Genomic DNA, 15,633 nt, shown 5'->3' on the forward strand with positions numbered 1-15,633 from the left:
AACTCATAAGAATGCTTGGTAAGATGTTTCATCCTGAGCTGGAAGACATTTTCACATCAACTCAGTGCATAATGTGTTGTTTTTGATAATACACAAGCTTGTTTTTTAACCTCTCATTCAGCACCCGGGTATTGTAGGTGTTGTTTTTTGAAGCTTTGCACATGTAAAATAAAGTGTTGAATCAGCTCCCTGTCGGACCACTTTTTTTGGAACCAGCATGAGTTGGAAATGTCTTCAAATTCCCTCACATGGCATTTTTTGTTGTTAGATTGCCATTACAGTTATAATATTTTCATGGTCCTGTGGCAAAATAATTTCACTACTTCTGCTGTGCTTTTAAACAGCTGTGTGTGTCTGGTTTTCTGGTGTTTATAATAACAAGAAAAGAAATACATCTTCACTCTAATGTGTGCTTTTACGTGTGCTTGTTCTTCCACTATTCTTCGTGACGTCATCAAAGACGTCACATTCTTTGATGACGTTCCAAGGCTCCATGAAAGAGCATTTGAACGCTACGCGTCTGAAGCTGGAGCTGATTTGCTGCAAACGAGGATGAATGTGCACATGTTCCCAAACGTAGCAACAGCGCCCTCTGCTGGTTCATGGCGGTATGGTCGTAAGCGGCAGCTGCGGCTTCACAACTGTCTTCTATAGGCACTTACCGAGTGTACTGTCACGTTTGTGTTTGTTTCATCATAACTGAACAACACAAACATCCGTATGCTGTCCTTTGACGACCGAGTTACTCCTTCAAATAAATGGATGGCGCTCCTATAGTTTATTTCTTTAGTTCAGTCACACAGAAGTGTCTCATAAACACCGACACACGGCAGCTGCAGAGTTTCAGCTCCGCTACAATCCACCAGCTCCACTTGTGAATGATCCACTGACTCTGGAACACACCGGTTTTACTCTCCGTCTCAGACATCGGGGATGTGGTTGAGAGAAGTGAACACTATATAAGAGCTATTTCAGGGTTCAGCTTTCACTAAAGTAGTTAGAAACGACAACTTAAAATAACCAAAATTAAACTTTGTAATCTGTTTCTTGGAGTGCCAGTAGAAAAACACTTTTCCAAAAATGCATTTATTAGTTATTTTCAAAAATAAGACTTCATTATATCTGTTGCAATAGTACATTTGATATATGACGTAGGTTGATATGACGTAGGTTGATATGACGTAGGTTGATATGACGGTGGAATTCTCTCCTCCTTTGATCCTTTGTGACGTCACCAGCAGTATATTTATCTGTAAATATTCCTCTGGACCGAGTCAGTTAGTTATTCACCTTCAGCTTGGTATCTTCTCACTAAGGATGTCGTGGAAACAGTTCTCATTGAGGTTGGTCGTGTTTCTTTCGGTTATTTGCTGGTATTTGGTGGTTTGTCCAGCGCGACATCAGTCCGTCTCCCTGTGTTTGAGTTTTATGTAAAAGTCCGGTAAATTTAGCTTTTTTTTCTTTCGTTTCTTTTCTTTTTTATTGTCAATAATCAATTTTAAAAAGTTCATTGCGTAATTACTGTCTGGTCGATTTAACAACAGCGGCTGGATATATTTTTCCAGTTTTTCCTCCATCCAGGCTCATCCCATTTTTCCAGTTTTTCATCAATCGACGCTTCGTTTCGTTTCTTTAATTGGAAATTTCTCCCTGGAAACTGTACATTAATGTTTTTATTTTTAATAACTATGTTTGTTTTTTGTTGCAGTTATTTTCAATAATCATTTTTAAAAACCTACAACAATGGCAGAGGACACATGAATGGAAAACAGAATCAAAAACATCTCACTGTACGACTTGGATCTGCTTCATTCTGGGTGAGATGTCAATAATGTTGTACACCTCATATATGACCTTATACTATATATACTATTATAATACCATATATACTTTTTCTTTTAATTCATATCCATACATACTGTTTCATTTACCCATATCCACTACATATATAATACTGCTCTCCTGAGCTGCTGTGTTTTTATATTTAACTGCTAGAGTTAAGTCTGATTTCATTTACCCAAGCAAGTCTCTGTTTTACCTTTAATGGCTTTTTCTGGACTTGTTTTAAGGAAGCTTCACCAAGGGTTTTACAGGCATTTCCACAAATGTCAGCGTGGGTTCAGAAAGTGTATAAGAGCATAAAGCCCTGGCCTCTGAGCCAGAATAGAAACTGCTGAAGATCATCATTCCACTGTTAGCACATGATTGGACGTTTTCATCCTGCCATCATTGTCAGATGACTGTACACATCAATGATCAATACATGACTGTGACATCACTGTTGTCTGCGGCGGTTTCCAGACTTATCAGGTGAAATCACAGCTAAAAACCCTGTAAGATGTGTTTTATTACAGTCACCATTCTCTTATTCACTATTTTGTAATTTAAAGTCATTAAAAGTCTGCTTTCTTTTTTTTCTATGACATCATCACTGTTATGAAGTAAAAACTAAACCAAAAAACCCCAAATAATATGGTCATCAATTCCATTGAAGAAGATATGATGTCATCAAGTTATGATGTCATTAATTCCATTGAAGAAGATATGATGTCATCAAGTTATGATGTCATTAATTCCATTGAAGAAGATATGATGTCATCAATTCCATGAACATTCCATTCCATCAACAAGCTTGTAACAGAGTTTATAAATAGAACTCCTTCTTACTAGTTCTCATCACATCTTTTGACAATGCCACGCAGACGCAGACAGAGCTCTCGCCCCGTCCGCAGGCGATGGAGAGTCCGTAGGACCCGCGTCGCCCGCAGACGCAGGAGAGTTGTCCGTCGCAGACGCTGAAGGTCAACAGATGATGGAGGGAATCCTGAATGAATGATTTAAAAAAGGAAAAAAATACATGAAAATAAATAATGAAAAAAAAAACATAACTTAAAAAAAACAAAAAAACAAACCCAAACCCTGATCTCAGTCCCATTATTGACTAACATGACCTTCCAGTACGTAAATATGTGTAGCAGGTATAAGACGGTAAACTGAAGTGACCTGTAAAGAGTGAATGTGAGGTAGACACTAGAACTTACTGTCTCAAGTCTCTTTAACCACAGAGGGACTAAAACTCTCAACCTTCTTATCCAAAGTCAGATCCTTGTCCTTTAGGACGTGTGGTCCACCAATGTCTTCTGTTTCTCATTCCAGCATGTCACACCTCTAAAGGTCTTACTGTTTTGATGTCTGAGACGAGGTAAGTGAGAGGTTGTGGAGGCCCTGTGGCTTAGTTGGTCAAAGCACCTGTCTAGTAAACAGGAGATCCTGGGTTCAAATCCCAGCAGAGCCTCTAAACTCATCTGTCTTTGGAAGAGAAAAAGATTATAGATGTCTCATTCATTCATGGTTCAACCATGGTGGTGAAATGTAAAAATTACATGTAGCTTAGAAAAAAAGAAAGGCACATTGAAGGTTTCTTAACCAAAGTTAATTCACACATTCCAGTCTTAAAGTTCTACTAAGAGATGTGGACTGCTTGAGAGGGAGGTAATGTCTGGTTCTTCTAATAGTCACTTTAATGCTTTTCTGTTCTTCACTCGTGCCACAATGTGGGGTACTCCTCCAATTCTTCTAGAACAAATGTGTATTTCTTTACGTGGTGTTAGGCTCAGGCTGTCAGGTCACCCACCTTTTCTTTTCATCTCGCTCCCACGTCTGGGGTCTACATTCTTTTCACTTAAAAAAAAAAACTATTTATGTTAAGCATAGGATAAAAAGTTGAACTCGGAGTTTGAGGAAGTATTTTCACAATCGTTATTTTAATATCGGGACTCTTTCCAGCGGCGCCCGTGTCGAGGAGCGCTGCGGCTGCGTCACGTGATCACACTGGACCAAATAACAGCGGCCCCTGATGTAAACAAACCTGACGTAATCCAATGTGGATGCCACCTTCTCTTCCCAAATATGTAGAAAAATACAATATAATGAGCCGAAAAGTGCACAAAAATGACTAAAAACAGTGTTATATGATGCCACAATGAAGATGAATTATAAACTAAAGCGAAATAATAAAAAGTGCCCATAATGTGATTTCGTTTTTACCATTGTGTATCTATCTTTCTCCATAGACATCTCTATGCAACACTATCCCATTAATGTCACGACCATGATGTCACTTTAATGCTTTGCTGTTCTTCACTCGTGCCACAAGGTGGGGTACTCCTCCAATTCTTCTTGACCAAATGTGTATTTCTTTACGTGGTGTGTCTGACAGTCAGTTATTTTCCAAGTTTGACCTCACTTAAAAAGGTCTCTACTTGGTTTGGGAGACTGTGCATGTAACTCAACATGTTGTAAACCAGGCCTGGATCAAACATGCACACACAGGTGATCATCAGGTGCAGGGGAACTAGGAGCTGGGAATCCACACAGTTTTTCAACCGTGCATGGAGTGTGTGTGTCCGCATGGTTTGTTCTGTCGCCAGTAGCCTAATGTGTTGTTTTTGATAATACACAAGCTTGTTTTTTAACCTCTCATTCAGCACCCAGGTATTGTAGGTGTTGTTTTTTGAAGCTTTGCACATGTAAAATAAAGTGTTGAATCAGCTCCCTGTCGGACCAATTTTTTTGGAACCAGCATGAGTTGGAAATGTCTTCAAATTCCCTCACATGGAACTTTTTGTTGTTAGATTGACATTACAGTTATAATATTTTCATGGTCCTGTGGCAAAATAATGTCACTACTTCTGCTGTGCTTTTAAACAGCTGTATGTCTGGTTTTCTGGTGTTGTTTATAATAACAAGAAAAGAAGTACATCTTCACTCTAATGTGTGCTATTACGTGTGCTTCCTCTTCCACTATTCTTCGTGACGTCATCAAAGACGTCACATTCTTTGATGACGTTCCAAGGCTCCATGAAAGAGCATTTGAACGCTACGCGTCTGAAGCTGGAGCTGATTTGCTGCAAACGAGGATGAATGTGCACATGTTCCCAAACGTAGCAACAGCGCCCTCTGCTGGTTCATGGCGGTATGGTCGTAAGCGGCAGCTGCGGCTTCACAACTGTCTTCTATACGCACTTACCGAGTGTACTGTCACGTTTGTGTTTGTTTCATCATAACTGAACAACACAAACATCCGTATGCTGTCCTTTGACGACCGAGTTACTCCTTCAAATAAATGGATGGCGCTCCTATACTTTATTTCTTTAGTTCAGCCACTTATAGGCTCTGCAAAGCGATTTAGTCTTTTTCCTATTCACCCGTTCAGCCTCTTATTTCAGACACTCACAATGTGACAGCAACCCCCGGTGAACATGTGGGAGTGAAGTGTCTCATAAACACCGACACACGGCAGCTGCAGAGTTTCAGCTCCGCTACAATCCACCAGCTCCACTTGTGAATGATCCACTGACTCTGGAACACACCGGTTACTCTCCGTCTCAGACATCGGGGATGTGGTTGAGAGAAGTGAACACTATATAAGAGCTATTTCAGGGTTCAGCTTTCACTAAAGTAGTCCGAAACGACAACTTAAAATAACGGAAATTAAACTTTGTAATCTGTTTCTTGGAGTGTCAGTAGAAAAACACTTTTTCAAAAATGCATTTATTAGTTATTTTCAAAAATAAGACTTCATTATATCTGTTGCAATAGTACATTGATATATGACGTAGACTTGATATGACGTAGGTTGATATGACGGTGGAATTCTCTCCTCCTTTGATCCTTTATGACGTCACCAGCAGTATATTTATCTGTAAATATTCCTCTGGACCGAGTCAGTTAGTTATTCACCTTCAGCTTGGTATCTTCTCACTAAGGATGTCGTGGAAACAGTTCTCATTGAGGTTGGTCGTGTTTCTTTTGGTTATTTGCTGGTATTTGGTGGTTTGTCCAGCGCGACATCAGTCCGTCTCCCTGTGTTTGAGTTTTATGTAAAAGTTCTGTCAATTTAGCTTTTTTTCTTTCGTTTCTTTTCTTCTTTATTGTCAATAATCATTTAAAAAAGTACATAGCATAATTACTGTAACTGGTCGATTTAACAACAGCAGCTGGATATATTTTTCCAGTTTTTCATCAATCGACGCTTCGTTTCGTTTCTTTAATTGGAAATTTCTCCGTGGATACTGTACATTAATGTTTTTATTTGTAATAACTATGTTTGTTTTTTGTTGCAGTTATTTTCAATAATCATTTTTAAAAACCTACAACAATGGCAGAGGACACATGAATGGAAAACAGAATAAAAAACATCTCACTGTACGACTTGGATCTGCTTCATTCTGGGTGAGATGTCAATAATGTTGTACACCTCATATATGACCTTATACTATATATACTATTATAATACCATATATACTTTTTTCTTTTCATTCATATCCATACATACTGTTTCATTTACCCATATCCACTACATATATAATACTGCTCTCCTGAGCTGCTGTGTTTTTATATTTAACTGCTAGAGTTAAGTCTGATTTCATTTACCCAAGCAAGTCTCTGTTTTACCTTTAATGGCTTTTTCTGGACTTGTTTTAAGGAAGCTTCACAAGGGTTTTACAGGCATTTCCACAAATGTCAGCGTGGGTTCAGAAAGTGTATAAGAGCATAAAGCCCTGGCCTCTGAGCCAGAATAGAAACTGCTGAAGATCATCATTCCACTGTTAGCACATGATTGGACGTTTTCATCCTGCCATCATTGTCAGATGACTGTACACATCAATGATCAATACATGACTGTGACATCACTGTTGTCTGCGGCGGTTTCCAGACTTATCAGGTGAAATCACAGCTAAAAACCCTGTAAGATGTGTTTTATTACAGTCATCATTCTCTTGTTCACTATTTTGTAATTTAATGTAATTAAAAGTCTGCTTTCTTTTTTTTTCTATGACATCATCACTGTTATGAAGTAAAAACTAAACCAAAAAACCCCAAATAATATGGTCATCAATTCCATTGAAGAAGATATGATGTCATCAAGTTATGATGTCATTAATTCCATTGAAGAAGATATGATGTCATCAAGTTATGATGTCATTAATTCCATTGAAGAATATATGATGTCATCAAGTTATGATTTCATTAATTCCATTGAAGAAGATATGATGTCATCAATTCCATGAACCATTCCATTCCATCAACAAGCTTGTAACAGAGTTTATAAATAGAACTCCTTCTTACTAGTTCTCATCACATCTTTTGACAATGCCACGCAGACGCAGACAGAGCTCTCGCCCCGTCCGCAGGCGCCGGAGAGTCCGTAGGACCCGCGTCGCCCGCAGACGCAGGAGAGTTGTCCGACGCAGACGCTGAAGGTCAACAGATGATGGAGGGAATCCTGAATGAATGATCTAAAAAAGGAAAAAATACATTAAAATAAATAATGAAAAAAAAAAATGTAAAAAAAAACAAACCCAAACCCTGATCTTAGTCCCATTATTGACTAACATGACCTTCCAGTACGTAAATATGTGCAGCAGGTGTAAGACGGTAGCTAAACTGAAGTGACCTGTAAAGAGTGAATGTGAGGTAGGACACTAGAACTTACTGTCTCAAGTCTCTTTAACCACAGAGGGACTAAAACTCTCAACCTTCTTATCCAAAGTCAGATCCTTGTCCTTTAGGACGTGTGGTCCACCAATGTCTTCTGTTTCTCATTCCAGCATGTCACACCTCTAAAGGTCTCACTGTTTTGATGTCTGAGACGAGGTAAGTGAGAGGTTGTGGAGGCCCTGTGGCTTAGTTGGTCAAAGCACCTGTCTAGTAAACAGGAGATCCTGGGTTCAAATCCCAGCAGAGCCTCTAAACTCATCTGTCTTTGGATGAGAAAAAGATTATACATGTCTCATTCATTCATGGTTCAACCATGGTGGTGAAATGGAAAAATGACAAAATGACAAAAAAAAAAGAAAGGCACATTGAATGTTTCTTAACCAAAGTTAATTCACACATTCCAGTCTTAAAGTTCTTCTAAGAGATGTGGACTGCTTGAGAGGGAGGTAATGTCTGGTTCTTCTATTAGTCACTTTAATGCTTTGCTGTTCTTCACTCGTGCCACAAGGTGGGGTACTCCTCCAATTCTTCTTGACCAAATGTGTATTTCTTTACGTGGTGTGTCTGACAGTCAGTTACTTTCCAAGTTTGACCTCACTTAAAAAGGTCTGTACTTGGTTTGGGAGACTGTGCATGTAACTCAACATGTTGTAAACCAGGCCTGGATCAAACATGCACATACGTACGTACATACGAAAAAGAAACACTCACCACGAAGGCCGGTTAGCTCAGAACGTCAGATTCTGGTGCTAATAACACCAAGGTCATGGGGTCAGTCCCCATACTGACCAAACTGTTCACCACTAAAACTCTGGTTATCGTTGAAAGTTTCAGATTATAAATATTGTGTTTTGACCTGTCCAGGGGTCTGTCTCTCACCTGAATATTAGCTGGGATAGGCTCCAGCAGACCCCCGTGACCCTGAGAAGAATGTAGCAGATATAGATAATGGATGGATGTTCCATCAAGTACTTTCAGTACTAATCAGTTAGCTGGGCTAGAGCTGTGGTGGTTGAATGACACTCTCTGTATTCATGCTGTGAACTTGTGATCAGATTATTTATGATAAAATAATTTTGGATTGGATTAAAAACTATCTTTTCTAATAATTTGCTTAAGACAGGAAGTATGCTTATTGGACGACTGTTAGCATCTGTGAAGTTAGATTTATTGTCCTTTGGTATTGGAATTATCTTAGCCTCTTTCCAAATCCTTGGGCAAACCCCGTTAGTAAAACATCTATTAAAGATGTGACAAATCGGAGTTGATTTGTAAGCTGCAGCAAGTCGTAGCAGTTTACCATCTAGCTTGTCTGTTCCAGCAGGTTTTTCAATTGGCAGAGATGGTAATAGTTTATTTATGTCAGGGACAGCAATCTGCACAAAGTCAAACTTACAGTTCTTATGTGGTAACAGTGACCACTCAGATCCTACAGCTTTTTGCACGCGCTTAGGGCACTTCAACTCCAACAAATAAACGCTTTTACAGTATTGTCATCAACAAATCAATCGCTTGCATTCAACTCTCACGCACAACGTTCTATACCGATTCTACAAATTAAACCTTTTGCAATTCTTCCTTATTGTTTTTTAAATCCAGCAGGTGTGCCTGATGCCTTTTACTCCAACAAAGCCACCTGTGCTCCAGGAAGACTCTCACTGACACTGAGTCCAGTTGAATAAAGCTTTTGTTGCACATCATCAGCTGTTGTGCCAACGACAGTCCAGTCAGTGATCCAGTCAGATTTCACAGTTTCAAGCTTCCTCCTTCAGACCGGGATGCAATGAAGACGGCAGACATCTGAGAGCACCAGGGCAGATCTTGTAACAGAGTCAGACAGTATGCATCATCTTTTGCACTCAGTAGAATTACATGCAGCTCAACAAGCAGTATGCTAGTTATTGCATATTTGGCTGGCAGTGTGAACACAGCTATAGAGACCAATGCATGTGTTAAATCAATATCACTGAAAGCAATTGGAACTCATTCGTACAAGAAGAAAAGCTGGCGTTTGGTTTTTTTGGTCATGACTAAACTTTAAATACAGTGTCATCCACAACAACTTCTGTGTGCTAAAATATAATGATTAGATAGCAAGATCATGTTTTATTGGATTGGTATTAGAGTCTTAAAATCAGTGGGAATAACTCATAAGAATGCTTGGTAAAATGTTTCATCCTGAGCTGGAAGACATCTTCACATCAACTCAATGCATAATGTGTTGTTTTTGATAATACACGAGCTTGTTTTTTAACCTCTCATTCAGCACCCGGGTATTGTAGGTGTTGTTTTTTGAAGCTTTGCACATGTAAAATAAAGTGTTGTGTTGTTTTTTTGGAACCAGCATGAGTTGGAAATGTCTTCAAATTCCCTCACATGGAACTTTTTGTTGTTAGATTGCCATTACAGTTATAATATTTTCATGGTCCTGTGGCAAAATAATTTCACTACTTCTACTGTGCTTTTAAACAGCTGTGTGTGTCTGGTTTTCTGGTATTGTTTATAATAACAAGAAAAGAAATACATCTTCACTCTAATGTGTGCTATTACGTGTGCTTCCTCTTCCACTTTTCTTCGTGACGTCATCAAAGACGTCACGTGTCTTTGATGACGTTCCAAGGCTCCATGAAAGAGCATTTGAACGCTACGCGTCTGAAGCTGGAGCTGATTTGCTGCAAACGAGGATGAATGTGCACATGTTCCCAAACGTAGCAACAGCGCCCTCTGCTGGTTCATGGCGGTATGGTCGTAAGCGGCAGCTGCGGCTTCACAACTGTCTTCTATACGCACTTACCGAGTGTACTGTCACGTTTGTGTTTGTTTCATCATAACTGAACAACACAAACATCCGTATGCTGTCCTTTGACGACCGAGTTACTCCTTAAAATAAATGGATGGCGCTCCTATAGTTTATTTCTTTAGTTCAGCCACTTATAGGCTCTGCAAAGCGATTTAGTCTTTTTCCTATTCACCCGTTCACAGCCTCTTATTTCAGACACTCACAATGTGACACCAACCCCCGGTGAACATGTGGGAGTGAAGTGTCTCATAAACACCGACACACGGCAGCTGCAGAGTTTCAGCTCCGCTACAATCCACCAGCTCCACTTGTGAATGATCCACTGACTCTGGAACACACCGGTTTTTTAGTCCGAAACGACAACTTAAAATAACGGAAATTAAACTTTGTAATCTGTTTCTTGGAGTGTCAGTAGAAAAACACTTTTTCAAAAATGCATTTATTAGTTATTTTCAAAAATAAGACTTCATTATATCTGTTGCAATAGTACATTTGATATATGATGTAGGCTTGATATGACGTAGGTTGATATGACGTAGGTTGATATGGCGGTGGAATTCTCTCCTCCTTTGATCCTTTGTGACGTCACCAGCAGTATATTTATCTGTAAATATTCCTCTGGACCGAGTCAGTTAGTTATTCACCTTCAGCTTGGTATCTTCTCACTAAGGACGTCGTGGAAACTGAACAAACCATGAGTCAAAGCTCACAGGGATCGTGGAGAGATGATGCCGTTCACAGTTCTCATTGAGGTTGGTCGTGTTTCTTTTGGTTATTTGGTGGTTTGTCCAGCGCGACATCAGTCCGTCTCCCTGTGTTTGAGTTTTATGTAAAAGTCCGGTAAATTTAGCTTGTTTTTCTTTCGTTTCTTTTCTTCTTTATTGTCAATAATCATTTAAAAAAGTTCATAGCATAATTACTGTAACTGGTCGATTTAACAACAGCGGCTGGATATATTTTTCCAGTTTTTCCTCCATCGACGCTTCGTTTCGTTTCATTTATTGGACATTTCTCCCTGGATACTGTACATTAATGTTTTTATTTTGAATAACTATGTTTGTTTTTTGTTGCAGTTATTTTCAATAATCATTTTAAAAACCTACAACAATGGCAGAGGACACATGAATGGAAAACAGAATCAAAAACATCTCACTGTACGACTTGGATCTGCTTCATTCTGGGTGAGATGTCAATAATGTTGTACACCTCATATATGACCTTATACTATATATACTATTATAATACCATATATACTTTTTTCTTTTAATTCATATCCATACATACTGTTTCAGAAACTTTATATTCTCAACATTTATAACATAAAAACTTTATATTCTCAACATTTATAACATAAATATTTATCAGACATGTGTTTTTATTTATAAGGTCTTAAAGGAGGAAAGCATTCCTGCTCACCTCAAAGACTATTTCACTACAAACTCTCAGGTCCATACTTATGCAACCTGTCGAGCGTTAGATCTGCATCCTCCAACATGTGTTACAACCAGGGGTAAATATGCAGTACGGTACAGGGGTGTCAAACTATGGAATACACATTCCCATTTAGCAAAGTACAAGGTTTTAAAGGATGTCTGAAACATATGGAGCTAGAACAGTCTCATAATTCACAAATGCACAGGACAAGTTTTACAAATGCACAGACCGATTTGCAAATACACACACCGTTTCACACGTGCACAGAACAAGATTTACAAATGCACAGAACGATTCACACGTGCGTAGGACAAGATATACAAATGTATTTTTGATGCACACACAAATATAACCTGATTTACAAATGTTTTTTTGTCTGTGAGCTGCGCTGGATTTGTGTGTGACTTTTGAGACTCCCTTGACGTGACTCGATCCACAAATGTGGGTTTTTTTTAACACGGAAGGATCTGCAACCAATCAGATGTCTTCCTTTGTTTCAGCCAATCATAAGAGCGCATCCCACGTGGGGGACCCAGAGCAGTGGATAACACATGATTTACTCTAAACCAATCAGATTAAAGGGGCGGATACACCTGCTGTTTGAACTGCGTTCACTTAGAAAAGTGATTAATATTTCGAGTTGGTGGAGTAAAAGATAAATAAATATCAACAGGAGATAAAAGATAAATAAACAGGATGGAGAGGAGATCACTGTTCTTATTTTCTTGTGATCCCGGTAGATAAAACAACGCGATCGGAGATGGTTTGTCGGGCTGATCAACCAGAGCTGTCAGGAGAGCTCTTAGTCCTGCCGATGCAGCAACTGATGATGCGAAACAGCGGAGCTATTTCTGTATTTGAACTACAGGTGTCTTTCAGGAGAACGAGCCTGTTGACAGGGGCGAATATTGCTGCAGGTCGTTCTGGCTCTGGCCGCGAGTGGCGCTGGTCCCAGTCAGACACCAGCTGACCACAGTGACCAGACGTGGAGGTCAGAAACAAGCAGCTGTTATCCTCACATTCATGAGGTGACATCGCCACCACACAGAGACAAATATGTGTCAAAACAGCGGTGGCAGATCAACACATTCCCGGTGCAGATAGAGTCATGCTCATGGGAAGATGCAGCCGTGATGATGCTGGTCGGGGTTTAGTCCACCGATCATCAAACATCTGAGCTGGATACAGAGGTTCTTCGGTTATCAGTCGACTGATACCGACTTTACTCCAGATATTTCGGTAAATTAATCTCCTGACATGAGCTGCTGCTCCACCTGGCCGCTGCAGCTCGTCCCCGTCAGGCAGCGCAGCAGCTCTCTGCTGGTCTGTCTGGTTCTGAGCTGAATCAGCGGGACAATCCCATCAAACACGTCGTGAAACCAAACGGAGCAAATATATGAAAATCTCCGCTGTTTCTCATCAGTTGCTGCATCGGCAGGACTAAGAGCTGTCCTGACGGCTCTGGTTGAACGGCCCCACAAACCATCTCAGATCGCGCTGTTTTCTTTAGATCACATGAAAATCAGAACAGTGATCTCCTCTCCATCCTGTTTATTTATCTTTTATCTCCTGTTGCTGTTTATTTATCTTTACTCCACCAACTCGAAATATTAATCACTTTTCTAAGCGAACGCAGTTCAAACAGCAGGTGTATCCGCCCCTTTAATCTGATTGGTTGCAGATCCTTCCGTGTTAAAAAAAACCTATTTGTGGATCGAGTCACGTCAAGTCATACCTGCCAACACTCCCATTTTATGCGGGAGTCTCCCGATTTTCAACCATTTCTCCCGCCCTGCTCCCGATTTGTAATTTCTCCCGCTTATCTCCCGATTTTAAAGTGAAATCAGCCCCCCCAAAATTAGAGCACATTTTTCCCTTTCCAACGATACCAATATTGTGTTTGTACAATTTAAAACTGCGTTAATTTGGGGCTGATGCAGCTGCGTCTCTCTGCCTGCAGTCACTGCATGTGTCCAGCATGTCCCGCCCACAGCTCCGTCTGATTGGTTACACACAGAGACAGGCACGGGAAACAGCCAATCAGCGGTGAAGGCTGTGCATGCTCTGTGAGAACAAACAGAGGAGCGGAGAATTAAGTTTTGCCGGTTAGAGAAGCTCCGCAGAGCATATGTATGTTTCCAAGGTAAGTTAAGGCAGCAGACTCTCCCGAAATTGTAATAAACATCCCAGTCCTCTACAACTCACAACTACTAGTAACGTTACTGTGAGCGTGTCTGTTAATCACCTCAAACAAGGTTGCTGATAATATTGACATGAAAATAGTCCGTGATAGTAGGTGTGTGTGTGTGTGTGTGTGTGTGTGTGTGTGTGTGTGTGTGTGTGTGTGTGTGTGTGTGTGTGTGTGTGTGTGTGTGTGTGTGTGTGTGTGTGTGTTGTTTTAATTTAAGAATACGTTGTGACTTTGTTATACTGTACATTTTGTACAATGAATATGGCTTGCATTGTGTTCAGTGAAGCAAAGCATACATAAGTCTTTGTGGCAACAACAAATAAGACTTTCTAAAGTTGATATCTTTCTAGTCATAATTGAGTACAGTATAATGATATAGGCTTTTATAAACTGCTGTGTGTTTAATTGTTATAGCTAATGATGCCATATGATGACATGAGATGGTAAAATAGAAGTAGGCGTGTTGCCAGGATGATTCTCTCACACGTACATCGTCGTCTACCTCACACTAAAAAACTGCAGAAACTTCACTCATCCCAGTGATCAGCCCCAAACATTCTGATCAGATTACCCCTATTAAATTGTTATTCTAGCTTTTCAAAGTGCACCAGATTGATGCATTTAAATGCATTATGCTAAAAAAATTTCAAGAAATTTGGCTCCAAGAAGGCTTTAGAGTTATTTTGGGAGGTACATTTTAGCACATTTCATTGTAGCTATGCATTTAAAGTTCATTTAAAGTCGTCTTTTTTTATATCAGGGCGGGATGTTGTGAGTGGAGCATTCCAACCGCTACCCCAGAAAATCTCCCTCTTTTTCACAGCCCAATGTTGGCAGGTATGACGTCAAGGGAGTCTCAAAACTCACACACAAATCCAGCGCAACTCACAGACAAAAAAACATTTGTAAATCAGGTTATATTTGTGTGTGCATCAAAAATACATTTGTATATCTTGTCCTACGCACGTGTGAATTGTCCTGTGCACGTGTGAAACGGTGTGTGTATTTGCAAATCGGTCTGTGCATTTGTAAAACTTGTCCTGTGCATTTGTGAATTATGAGACTGTTCTAGCTCCATAGAAACACCACTTAATTTTTGTTTCTCATGATTGGACTTAATTTAATTTTTGTTTCTCATGATTGGACGTTTTCATCCTGCCATCATTGTCAGATGACTGTACACATCAATGATCAATACATGACTGTGACATCACTGTTGTCTGCGGCGGTTTCCAGACTTATCAGGTGAAATCACAGCTAAAAACCCTGTAAGATGTGTTTTATTACAGTCATCATTCTCTTATTCACTATTTTGTAATTTAAAGTCATTAAAAGTCTGCTTTCTTTTTTTCTATGACATCATCACTGATATGAAGTAAAAACTAAACCAAAAAACCCCAAATAATATGGTCATTAATTCCATTGAAGAAGATATGATGTCATCAAGTTATGATGTCATTAATTCCATTGAAGAAGATATGATGTCATCAATTCCATGAACATTCCATTCCATCAACAAGCTTGTAACAGAGTTTATAAATAGAACTCCTTCTTACTAGTTCTCATCACATCTTTTGACAATGCCACGCAGACGCAGACAGAGCTCTCGCCCCGTCCGCAGACGCAGGAGAGTTGTCCGACGCAGACGCTGAAGGTCAACAGATGATGGAGGGAATCCTGAATGAATGATCTAAAAAAGGAAAAA

At 39.7% G+C, this 15,633-nt stretch overlaps 2 non-coding genes across 2 annotated transcripts; both read left to right on the forward strand.

The window, feature by feature from the left end:
* Positions 1 to 3,221: 3,221 nt before the first annotated feature.
* Positions 3,222 to 3,295, forward strand: trnat-agu (transfer RNA threonine (anticodon AGU)). Its single transcript has one exon. It is a non-coding gene; the product is annotated as a tRNA-Thr (tRNA).
* A 4,383-nt stretch (positions 3,296 to 7,678) lies between these two features.
* On the forward strand, positions 7,679 to 7,752 carry trnat-agu (transfer RNA threonine (anticodon AGU)). Its single transcript has one exon. It is a non-coding gene; the product is annotated as a tRNA-Thr (tRNA).
* The last annotated feature ends 7,881 nt before the right edge of the window (positions 7,753 to 15,633 follow it).

Source organism: Cololabis saira, chromosome 1 (assembly GCF_033807715.1).
Source record: "Cololabis saira isolate AMF1-May2022 chromosome 1, fColSai1.1, whole genome shotgun sequence".
Taxonomy (NCBI): Eukaryota; Metazoa; Chordata; class Actinopteri; order Beloniformes; family Belonidae; genus Cololabis; species Cololabis saira.